Source organism: Grampus griseus, assembly GCF_964374135.1.
Source record: "Grampus griseus genome assembly, chromosome: 6".
Classification (NCBI taxonomy): Eukaryota; Metazoa; Chordata; class Mammalia; order Artiodactyla; family Delphinidae; genus Grampus; species Grampus griseus.
This window is the reverse complement of record NC_139000.1, coordinates 92,058,328-92,070,851: the sequence shown is the minus strand read 5'-3', so window position 1 is coordinate 92,070,851 and position 12,524 is coordinate 92,058,328. Positions and strand designations below refer to the sequence as shown.

The following is a 12,524-nucleotide window of genomic DNA, read 5'->3' as shown; positions in this document are numbered from 1 at the left end:
TTGTGAAACTTGTTCCTTGAAGGAAGAAAAAAGGAGAGGGATAAAATGAAAATTCCTTCCTTAAGAGTCAATAGAAGTGATCTGCTCAACTCTGAACTCACCTCCCCAAGGAAGCAACAGGAGGCAATGGCTGAATCATTAAAAGTGACTTGAGTTCTGATATGCTTGAAGAAGAACTTGCAGAATCAGAAATATTTGCACAGACTTGGGCCATAATTTGTGGCCACTGATTGGTTGAGCAACATTTACATAACTTGCAGTTTATCTGGGTGACAAATGTCATGTTTGACATCATGCAAAGAAAACCCAAGTAATCTTCTTTGTAAATACCTACTCCCTGAACATTTTAATACTGAATTATATATTCATAAATATGATAACACTGCTCTTCATTCAGCACTTTGCTATATTCTAAGTGCTTTATATTAGCACATTTTACCCATAAAAGAGCCCTAAGAGAAAGATGTCACTATCCCCATTTTATTAATGAGAAAACTGGAGCTCAGAGATATTAGTCAGCTTGACTGAGGTCCCATAGCCCTCCAACACTCAGTCTGAAGAGAGGGCTAGGATTAGGGTTACGGCAGATCTTGGCTGTGAACTTTCTCCATAAAAGGGTCCTCTGTGTTCTTATAAGGATGTACCTAAGTACTTTATATCTTGGTGTCCATGGTGAGTGGTGTTTTACTTTCTACACACTTGAAATTTTGTTTAGAATATATAAAATTGTGTATAGAATTTTGTGTAGAATAACCAATTTGTAACAGTTATTGCCAGTATACAAAAATGATAGTGATTGTATTTTGGTATTTTTGTAGTTTGGTTTTCATTTTTCCCATCAAATATTAAAAAGGACTTAGAAGTGTCCATGTTGAAACACTTTTGGAAGAGGAAGAAAGAGGAGTTGTTAAAAACAGAGATGTACCTATTTCCCCTTCTTCCCTCCCAGCAGAATTTTCGCTGAGCCCGTAGTCTCTCTGCCAGATACCACATATACCACCTCCCTTGCAGCTGGGGGTGGTCCTGGGATTGAGTTGGAACAAAAGTGATAGGGACAATTCTTTCATCACATGTCCCTCACAGAGGATGCTGTTCTCCATGCTGCTGTCCCCTTCCTGAAGCTGAAATGATCAAGAACCACTCTGACCATGCAGACAAGGGCCTAAGGAGAGTGAGGAACAGCAGTGGAAGGGTCTGCACCCTGGAGGGCCTTATGGGGAAAAGACACCCACCAAGAACCCTTCAATCTGGGTGCTGTGCCCTGAGAAAAATAACATTCTATGGTATTTGAACCACTGCATTTTGGGGTCTCATTTTCACAGCAACTTTGCCTGCACTCTAACTAATACTACTTTTTTCTACTGCAATGATGCTAAGGATATTACACATGTTAATATTTAATTTCCTTTTCATAACAACTGCATGTTATTTCCCATTTCTACAGAAACAATGCTTGCATTGTTACTCTTGTTCAAATTTTCAAAACTTACCTATCAGTCCCAGATTTCAAATTCAAATCACAAGCTATTTCTACTACACAAGTGGTTTCAGAGTGTTATTTATGTATTTATTCTTTTATTTAGGATTTATTTTTTCTTATTGGTGTAATTCTTCTTTTTCTTTTTTCTAGTATGTTGACCTCTGATACAAAACACAACAAACCAACAGAAGAAAAGCTGTTCTGGTTGAAGGTGGGTTGAGGAACCTAGAGACCCACCTGTCCCCCTTCATCTGCAGGTGGCCCCTGAAATCTCTCCACAGATCACCTCCTCCCCTCCAGAAGCCAGGTATACACTCACCAGAACAGAACCACAAGGAAATTAGGGCCTACACACAAGACTCATCTGCAACCAGCCTTGGTTTTCCATTCTTTATCTTGAGACAATAAAAGTCCCCACTGCTAAATGCTAAGTCAGGTCTCCTGGAATTCACCAGGTAGAAAAGTTTTTAAATGCGACATCAGAATGATTAAATGAGTCACAGTCATTAAATGTTCTGCTAGATTCTGAGAGTAATATGGTAGTTACTAAATACCTCCTGGAAGTCCTCACTTCCAAATGGGTTCCAACAGTCATGAGCTTCCTCACTGAATACAACTTCACAACCAGTTTATAGGTCAAGGATGAAACATTGGTCTATTTGTTTTACTTCAGTTCTTGACTATCCTTCTTAATAAGATTTGGTACCTATTACGACTTGACTGTTTCTAAGATTTAAACTCGTCTTACAGAATGAAGTTAAAAACTGTTGGCACATTCAGGCCACCAGTGCACAGTCTGGAGTTAATTCCCAAAAGGTTTCCAGAAACACTGTGAGCCATGCCAGCAGCTCTGGTGAAAGTGCTCTGGCCCCAGGAGAACCTACTGAAGGAGAGGCATCCATTGGGGTGCAAAGGGTTTAGGATGTTTATTAATAATCATTAATTTTTTACAGTGCCAGCTGTGAGAATGTTACCCCAAATACTCCTTCTCATATATATGAACACAATTGTGAAAAAGCAAATCGGTGAGAAAGGAACTAAAGATATTTATCTTTTTTTCTCGAGAATTGATAAACCAAAGTGATGCCTTAATCTAGAGTAAAAGGTTGAAGATTTGAAGTCACGGGGGAAGACTAACCTTCTATGTTTTACAACCACTTTGGAGATTTCTTTTGTTGCCCCAACTGAATGCCACTAACTGGCTAGCCCTCCTCATGTGTTAATTTCTGACGGCATGAGGGTTTTATTGAAAAAGGACATTAAGCCTGCTCCAGGCTTATTCCATTTTCCCTTGCTCACAGACTGGCTCATTTCCAAGTTAAAACAGCATTATCTCTGTGATGGTTAATCATGTGTCAACTTATCTGGACCTCAGGGTGCCCGGATATTATGTCAAACATTTTTCTGGATATGTCTGTGAGGGTGTTTTGTGATAAGATTAGCATTTAAATTGATAAGCTAAGTAAATCAGATTGCCATCCCTAATGTGGATGGGTCACATCCAATAAGGTGAATACCTGAGTAGAACAAAAAAAATAATCCTCCCCAGAGTAAGAGGGAATTCTCCAGCAGAGAGACTTCACCCACCCCACTTGCTCTGCTGAGTGGACCTGCCAGCCTCCATAATCAAATGAGCCAATTTCTTACAATAAATAAATAAATCTGTGTGTGTGAGTGTGTGTGTGAGTGTGTGTGTATCCTATTGGTTCTGTTTGTCTGGAGAACCCTGACCAATATACACCCCTTTGCCAAGACTGAAGCACAGTGAAGCTACTACTTTGAATCAACTTGCATTGTTGATATCCTGCCATATCCATGAAATGGAACCAAGAGAACATAAACACTTAACACAAAATTCTCCTTTTTCAATTAAATGACATTGGGAGCTGGCCAGAAATGATTCTTTAATTTGTCTGCTGTGTTTTTGTCATTGAAATCCCAGGGTTTTGGCAAAATGAAATTTCCAGAGCCCATGATAAAATAGGTTATTATCTCCAGGCTTGAGAAGTGATTCCAAGATCACTTCTCGGAAACGTGTCTTTTCTGAAAAAAACTGTTAAGTATTTGGAAGTGTAACTGTGCTCATTCATGCTCATAACAACAAGAATAATATTGGTCTTTGGGCATTAACACAGTAGCCTGACTATTTTCTCACTAATTTTAAAGGTACATTGATGACAAGGAAACCAAAAGAGCAATTGCTTCATTGAGGATTTTTCCAGACTAGTTCATCCATAACCTAATCAATTCCCTGGCATCCAGATACGAACAGGCCCTCGTGATATTAATGTGGCGAGTAGCTTCAGAGTGATGACAAAGATGTGATTCTCCCATGCGTGCCTCTCGGTGGGCAGGAGCACAGAGGGCAAAGCATTTCCTGAAACTTCTGGCATGGAGCCTTTAGGATTCACTGTGCACAAATATTCCTTATGGGCTCCAAGGTCCAGTTTACTTTCCTTCATAAGAATCCTCTACAATCTGACCAGTGTTGACCGAAATGCTTGAATAAACGTGTTTGGGAAACAATGATTTTTCTGGAAAACTACAAAGAAATACAAGCACTTTTCCTGAGAAAAGGGAAAATGGATTTCTTCCCTCAAAACCTTTCCTAGTTTCTATGAACTGCTACCAGTTGGTATATGTATACTAAAAGTTTGGGTTTGTATTGACCACTTGGTACTTCAGGTCACCGTGAGTGGCAATTGTCAATGGAGAGAATTAGAAATACATCAGGAGGTCTACATCAGGAGGGTGATTGAAAATTAACTTGAGAAGGGAAACGTGTTCATACATACATTGCACATGGTCACCTAATCTATGACAAAGGAGGCAAGGATATACAATGGAGCAAAGACAGCCTCTTCAATAAGTGGTGCTGGGAAAACTGGACAACTACATGTAAAAGAATGAAATTAGAACATTTCCTAACACCATACACAAAAAATAAACTCTAAATGTATTAGAGACCTAAATGTAAGACAGGACACTGTAAAACTCTTAGAGGAAAACATAGGAAGAACACTCTTTGACATAAATCACAGCAAGATCTTTTTTCACCCACTTCCTAGAGTAATGGAAATAAAAACAAAAATAAACAAGTGGGACCTAATTAAACTTAAAACTTTTGCACAGATTTAGGAAGCAAGATAGCAGAGTAGAAGGACGTGCTCTCACTCCCTCTTGTGAAAACACCAGAATCACAACTAGCTGCTGGACAATCATCAACAGGAAGACGTTGGAACTCACCAAAAGAGACACCCCACATCCAAAGACAAAGGAGAAACCACAATGAGATGGTAGGAGGGGCACAATCATAGTAAAATAAAATCTCATAACTGCTAGGTGGGTGACTCACAGACTGGAGAACACTTATACCACAGAAGTCCACCCACTGGAGTGAAGGTTCTGAGCCCAACGTCAGTTTCCCAACCGGGTCCAGCAACGGGAGGAGGAATTCCTGGAGAATCAGACTTTGAAGGCTAGTGGGATTTGATTGCAGGACTTCAACAGGACTGGGGGAAACAGAGACTCCACTCTTGGAGGGCACACACAAAGTAGTGTGCACAATGGGACCCAGGGGAAGGAACACTAACCCCAGGGAAGACTGGACCAGACCTACCTACTAGTGTTGGAGGGTCTCCTGCAGAGGTGGGCAGTGGCTGTGGCTCACTGTGAGGACAAGGACAATGGCAGCAGAAGTTCTAGGAAGTACTCCTTGGTGTGCACTCTCCCAGATTCTGCCATTAGCCCCACCAAAGAGCCCAGGTAAGCTCCAGTGTTGGGTTGCCTCAGGCCAAACAACCAACAGGGTGTGAACCCAACCCCACCCATCAGCAGTCAAGTGGATTAAAGTTTTACTGAGCTCTGCCCACCAGAGCAACAATCAGCTCTACCCACCACAAGTCCTTCCCATCAGGAAACTTGCATAAGCCTCTTAGGTAGCCTCATCCACCAGAGGGCAGACAGCAGAAGCAAGAACTACAATCCTGCAGCCTGTGGAACAAAAACCACATTCACAGAAAGATAGACAAGATGAAAAGGCAGAGAGCTATATACCAGATGAAGGAACAAGATAAAACCCCAGAAAAACAACTAAATGAAGGGGAGATAAGCAACCATCCAGAAAAAGAATCCAGAATAATGATAGTAAAGATGATCCAGGACCTCTGAAAAAGAATGGAGGCAAAGATTGAGAAGATGCAAGAAATGTTTAACAAAGACTTAGAAGAATTAAGGAACAAACAAACAGAGTTAAACAATACAATAACTGAAATGAAAACTGCACTAGAAGGAATCAATAACAGAATAACTGAGGCAGAAGAATGTATAAATGACCTGGAAGACAGAAAGGTGGAGTTCACTGCTGCAGAACAGAATAAAGAAAAAAGAATGAAAAGAATTGAAGACAGCCTAAGAGACCTCTGGGACAACATTAAACACAGCAACATTCGCATTATAGGGGTTCCAGAAGGAGAAGAGAGAGAGAAACGGCCTGAGAAAATATTTGAAGATTATAGTTGAATACTTCCCTAACATGGGAAAGGAAATAGCCACCCAAGTCCAGGAAGCACAGAGACTCCCATACAGGATAAACCCAAAGAGAAACATGCCGAGACACATAGTAATCAAATTGGCAAAAATTAAAGACAAACAAAAATTATTGAAAGCAGCAAGGGAAAAATGACAAATAACATACAAGGGAACTCCCATAAGGTTAACAGCTGATTTCTAGCAGAAACTCTGCAAACCAGAAGTGAATGACATGATATACTTAAAGTGATGAAAAGGAAGAACCTACAACCAAGATTACTCTACCTGACAAGGATCTCTTTCAGATTCAAGGGAGAAATCAAAAGCTTTAGAGACAAGCAAAAGCTAAGAGAATTCAGCACCACCAAACTAGCTCTACAACAAATGCTAAAGGAACTTCTCTAAGTGGGAAACCCAAGAGAAGAAAAGGACCTACAAAAACAAACTCAAAACAATTAAGAAAATGGTAATAGGAACATACATAGTGATAATTACCTTAAATGTAAATGGATTAAATGCTCCAACCAAAAGACTCAGGCTTGCGGGATGGATACAAAAAGAAGACCCATATATATGTTGTCTACAAGAGACCCACATCAGACCTAGGGACACATACAGACTGAAAGTGAGGGGATGGAAAAAGATATTCCATGAAAATGGAAATCAAAAGAAAGTTGGAGCAGCAGTACTCATATCAGATAAAGTAGACTTCAAAATAAAGAATGTTACATGAGAAAAGGTGTGACACTACATAATGATCAAGGGATCTATCCAAGAAGAAGATATAACAATTATAAGTATATATGCACCCAACATAGGAGCACCTCAGTACATAAGGCAACTGCTAACAGCTATAAAATAGGAAATCAACAGTAACACAATAATAGTGGGGGATTTTAACACCTCACTTACAACAATGGACAGATTATCCAGACAGACAATTAATAAGGAAATACAAGCTTTAAATGAAACAATAGACCAGATAGATTTAATTGATATTTATAGGACATTCCATCCAAAAACAGCAGATAACACTTTCTTCTCAAGTGCACATGGAGCATTCTCCAGGATAGATCACATCTTGAGTCACAAATCATGGCTTGGTAAATTTAAGAAAATTGAAATCATATCAAGCATCTTTCCTGACCACAATGCTATGAGACTGGAAATCAATTACAGGGAAAAAACTGTAAAGAACACAAACACATGGAGGTTAAACAATACATTACTAAATAACCAGGAGCTTACTGAAGAAATCAAAGAGGAAATCAGAAAATACCTAGAAAAAATGACAATGAAAACACGATGATCTAAAACCTATGTGATGCAGCAAAAGCAGTTCTAACAGGGAAGTTTATAGCAATGCCATCCTACCTCAAGAAACAAGAATAATCTCAAATAAATAATCCAACTTTACACCTAAAGGAACTAGAGAAAGAAGAACAAACAAAACCCAAAGTTAGAAGAAGGTAAGAAATCATAAAAATCAGAGCAGAAATAAATGAAATAGAAACAAAGAAAACAATAGGAAAGATCAATAAAATTAAAAGCTTGTTCTTTGAGAATATATACAAAATTGATAAACCTTTAGCCAGACTCATCAAGAAAAAGAGGGAGAGAACTCAAATCAATAAAACAAGAAATGAAAAAGGAGAAGTTACAGCAGACACCACAGAAATACAAAGCATCCTAAGAGACTACTACAGGCAACTCTATGCCAATAAAATGGACAACCTGGAAGAAATGGACTAATTCTTAAAAGGTATAAACTTCCAAGACTGAACCAGGAAGAAACAGAAAATATGAACAGACCAGTTACAGTAATGAAATTGACACTGTGATTAAACGTCTTCCAACAAACAAAAGTGTAGGACCAGATGGCTTCACAGGTGAATTCTATCAAATATTTAGAGAAGCGTTAACACCCATCCTTATCAAACTCTTCCAAAAATTTGCAGAGGAAGGAACACTCCCAAACTCATTCTATGAGGCCACCATCACTGTGATGCCAAAATCAGACAAAGTTACTACAAAAAAAGAAAATTACAGACCAATATCACTGATGAGTATAGATGCAAAAATCCTCAACAAAATACTAGCAAACAGAATCCAACAACACATTAAAAGGATCATACAACATGATCAAGTGGGATTTATCCCAAGGATGCAAGGATTCTTCAATATACACAAATCAAGCAATGTGATACACCATATTAACAAATTGAAAAATAAAAACCATATGATCATCTCAATAGAAGCAGAAAAAACTTTTGTCAAAATTCAACACTCACTTATGATAAAAACTCTCCAGAGGGGCTTCCCTGGTGGTGCAGTGGTTGAGAGTCCGCCTGCCAATGCAGGGGACACGGGTTCGAGCCCTGGTCTGGGAAGATCCCACATGCCGCGGAGCAACTGGGCCCGTCAGCCACAATTACTGAGCCTGCGCATCTGGAGCCTGTGCTCCACAGCAAGAGAGGCCGCGATAGTGAGAGGCCTGCGCACCGCGATGAAGAGCGGCCCCCACTTGCCGCAACTAGAGAAAGCCCTCGCACAGAAATGAAGACCCAACACAGCCAAAAATAAGTAAATAAACAAAATGACGGAGGAATTACGTTTAAAAAAAAAAAAAAAAAACTCTCCAGAAAGTGGGCATAGAGGGAACCTACCTCAACATAATAAAGGCCATATATGACAAACCTGCAGCAAACATCATTCTCAATGGTGAAAAACTGAAAACATTTCCTCTAAGATCAGAACAAGGCAAGGATGTCCACTCTTCCCACTATTATTCAACATAGTTTTGGAAGTCCTAGCCACAGCAGTCAGAGAAGAAAAAGAAATAAAAAGAATCCAGACCAGAAAAGAAGAAGTAAAGCTGTCACTGTTTGCAGAGGACATGCTACTATACATAGGGAATCCTAAATATGCCACCAGAAAACTACTAGAGTTAATCAATGAATATGGTAAAGTTGCATGATACAAACTTAATGCACAGAAATCTCATGCATTCCTATACACTAACAACAAAATATCAGAAAGAGAAATTAAGGAAACAGTTCCATTCACCATTGCAACAAAAAGAATAAAATACCTAGGATTAAACCTACCTAAGGAGGTAGAAGACCTGTACTCAGAAAACTATAAGATACTGATGAAAGAAATCAAAGACAACACAAAAAGTTGGAGAGATATACCATGCTTTTGGAGTGGAAGAATCAATATTGTGAAAATGACTATACTATCCAAAGCAATCTACAGATTAAATGCAATCTCTATCAAATTACCAATGGTGTTTTTTATGGAACTAGAACAAAAAATCTTAAAATTTGTATGGAGACACAAAAGACCCCAAAGAGCCAAAGCAGTCTTGAGGGAAAAAAATGGAGCTGGCAGAATCAGACTCCCTGACTTCAGACTATACTACAAAGCTACAATAATCAAGACAATATGGTACTGGCATGAAAACAGAAATATAGATCAATGGAACAAGATAGAAAGCCCAGAGGTAAACCAACGCACCTATGGTCAACTAATCTATGACAAAGTAGGCAAGGATATACAATGGAGAAAAGACACCCTCTTCAATAAGTGGTGCTGGGAAAACTGGACAGCTACATGGAAAAGAATGAAATTAGAACACTCCCTAGCACCATACACAAAAATAAACTCTAAATGGATTAGAGACCTAAATGTAAGACTAGAGACTATAAAACTCTTAGAAGAAAACATAGGAAGAACACTCTATGACATAAATCACAGCAAGATCTTTTTTTATCCACCTCCTAGAGTAATGGAAATGAAAACAAAAATAAACAAATGGGACCTAAAGAAACTTAAAAGCTTTTGCACAGCAAAGGAAACCATAAACAAGATGAAAAGACAGCCCTCAGAATGAGAGAACATATTTGCAAACGAATCAACAAAGGATTAATCTCCAAAATATATAAACAGCCCATGCAGCTCAATATTAAAAAAACAAACAACCCAATCAAAAAATGGGCAGAAGACTTAAATAGACATTTCTCCAAAGAAGACATACAGATGGCCAAGAAGCACATGAAAAGTTGCTCAACATCACTAATTATTAGAGAAATACAAATCAAAACTATAATGAGGTATCACCTCACACCAGTTAGAATGGGTTTCATCAGAAAATCTACAAACAACAAATGCTCGAGAGGGTGTGGAGAAAAGGGAACCCTCTTGCACTGTTGGTGAGAATTTAAATTGATACAGCCACTATGGAGAACAGTATGGAGGTTCCTTAAAAAACTAAAAATAGAATTACCATATGATCCAGCAATCCCACTACTGGGCATATACCCAAAGAAAACCACAATTCAAAATGACACATGCACCCCAATGTTCATTGCAGCACTATTTACAATAGCCAGGTCATGGAAGCAACCTAAATGCCCATTGACAGACGAATGGATAAAGAAGGTGTGGTACATATATACAATGGAATATTACTCAGCAATAAAAAGGAACGAAATTGGGTCATTTGTTGAGACGTGGATGGATCTAGAGACTGTCATACGGAGTGAAGTAAGTTAGAAAGAGAAAAACAAATATCATATATTAACGCATGTTTGTGGAACCTAGAAAAATGGTATAGATGAACTGGTTTGCAGCGCAGAAATTGAGATACAGATGTAGAGAACAAACGTATGGACACCAAGCAGGGAAAGCGGCAGGAGGGTGGTGGTGGTGGTGTGATGAATTGGGCGATTGGGATTGACATGTATACACTGGTGTGTATAAAATTGATGACTAATAAGAACCTGCTGTATAAAAATTTTTTAAAAAGAATTATATGCCTGTTGAATGCTATCCTAGTCACCAGCTAACTTCTGGTGTGAAGGTCAAGGTGATGTTAAAATATTCCTTTATAACACTTTCCCTCTGAGAGAGAAGTTCGCAGTGGAATATTTTGACTTAAACATTTTTGATGAATATCGTCTTCTTTTCTGTTACTGAATAAGATTACATAAATAAAGAATAATACTATTTGTTCTATTCTTTGAGCACTAGCTTTTTGTACTAGTTTCCTGGGATGATCAGACAATGCTAGGATATTTAGGGTAACAGCACAGATATCTCTGACTCTCTAAGCGTTTATTGTCTCTCTCCCATTTCAGTCCAACCACATAACTGCCAAGTTGTCTCCTGCTGTGTTTTCTTACTCTTTCATTCGTTCATTACATATTTATTACGTGCCTCCTGCATGCCAGACAATGTTCCAAGCAATGAACAATACAAATTCCCTGCCTCTAAGAAGTTTTCATTCTGGTAAAGTAGACAAACAAAACAAAACAAAACAAAAAACATTTGCACAGCAAAGGAAACCATAAAGAAGATGAAAAGACAACCCTCAGAATGGGAGAAAATATTTACAAATGAAGCAACTGTTAAAGGATTAATCTCCAAAATATACATCATTGCACAGTGCCTGACACCTAGTAAGAGCCTACCACATGAGGGTTGATAGGGCTCCTATTTCCAGTATTTTCAAAGCTAATTGTCTCTTTCGGTTACCCCTACAGCCCAATGAGAAGATAAACTGTATTCATACTGAATTATCAGATAAAAATTCTTTCCCACATCTGTTACTTCAGGTTGCTTTTACTGATGAGGTGCCTGTCTTTTAAAAGCATAGTGTTACAATGTTTTATTTTGGTCTATTGAAGCTACTGGTTCATTGGGTTTTATTTATTTATTTATTTTTAACTTTAAACAAAATTCACATTTCATTTAGGTTGAAATAAACTCTACAAAATTGATTTTCTTCACCAAAAATAACAGCAATATTTTCTGTATTATTCCTAGATAAACCACAAAACTCTTATTTTTTGTAGGTTTTCTAGGGTTCACTTGTAAATCAAGATGAGGCAGTAGATGCAGTCATGGAAAAAGACAGAAGAAAACAGACAAATCAGTTGTCAGTATCCATTGCCTCTGATCTTGTCTTGACCATGAAACAGAAATGTTCAACATATACCTGCCAAAAAGCTTATGAAGATGTAGGCTCAATAAAGGAATGTAAACAGCAACAACCAGATGTGGAACAACAATGGCAGGCTCTTCCATTCAAACTTTAACTATAACTTATTCCTTTAATTTCATTTGATAAAACAATCTACACTGAAATCCTTGTTTGGCGTGCTCACATGTTTCTCTTACAGTCTGATAATTTCCTTAACTGTCCCTTACAGATTTTTTTTTTTTCCGGTACATGGGCCTCTCACTGCTGTGGCCTCTCCCGTTGCGGAGCACGGGCTCTGGACGCGCAGACCCAGCGGCCATGGCTCACGGGCTCAGCTGCTCCGCGGCATATGGGATCTTCCCAGACGAGGGCACGAACCCGTGTCCCCTGCATCGGCAGGTGGACCCTCAACCACTGCGCCACCAGGGAAGCCCTCCCTTACAGATTTTTAACAGCATACTTAAAACTACTACTATTCAAAGGTCAGTTGTGAGCTGCATTGTAACACTTTATAAAATGTATTCCTTC

The 12,524-nt window shown here is 38.7% G+C and overlaps 1 protein-coding gene across 1 annotated transcript in view; it reads left to right on the top strand.

Moving 5' to 3' along the window:
- LOC309824203 (cyclin-T2-like) overlaps positions 1-12,524 on the top strand; it is a gene marked incomplete at its 5' end in the record, with an annotated part of 58,752 nt that overhangs the window by 31,654 nt on the left and 14,574 nt on the right.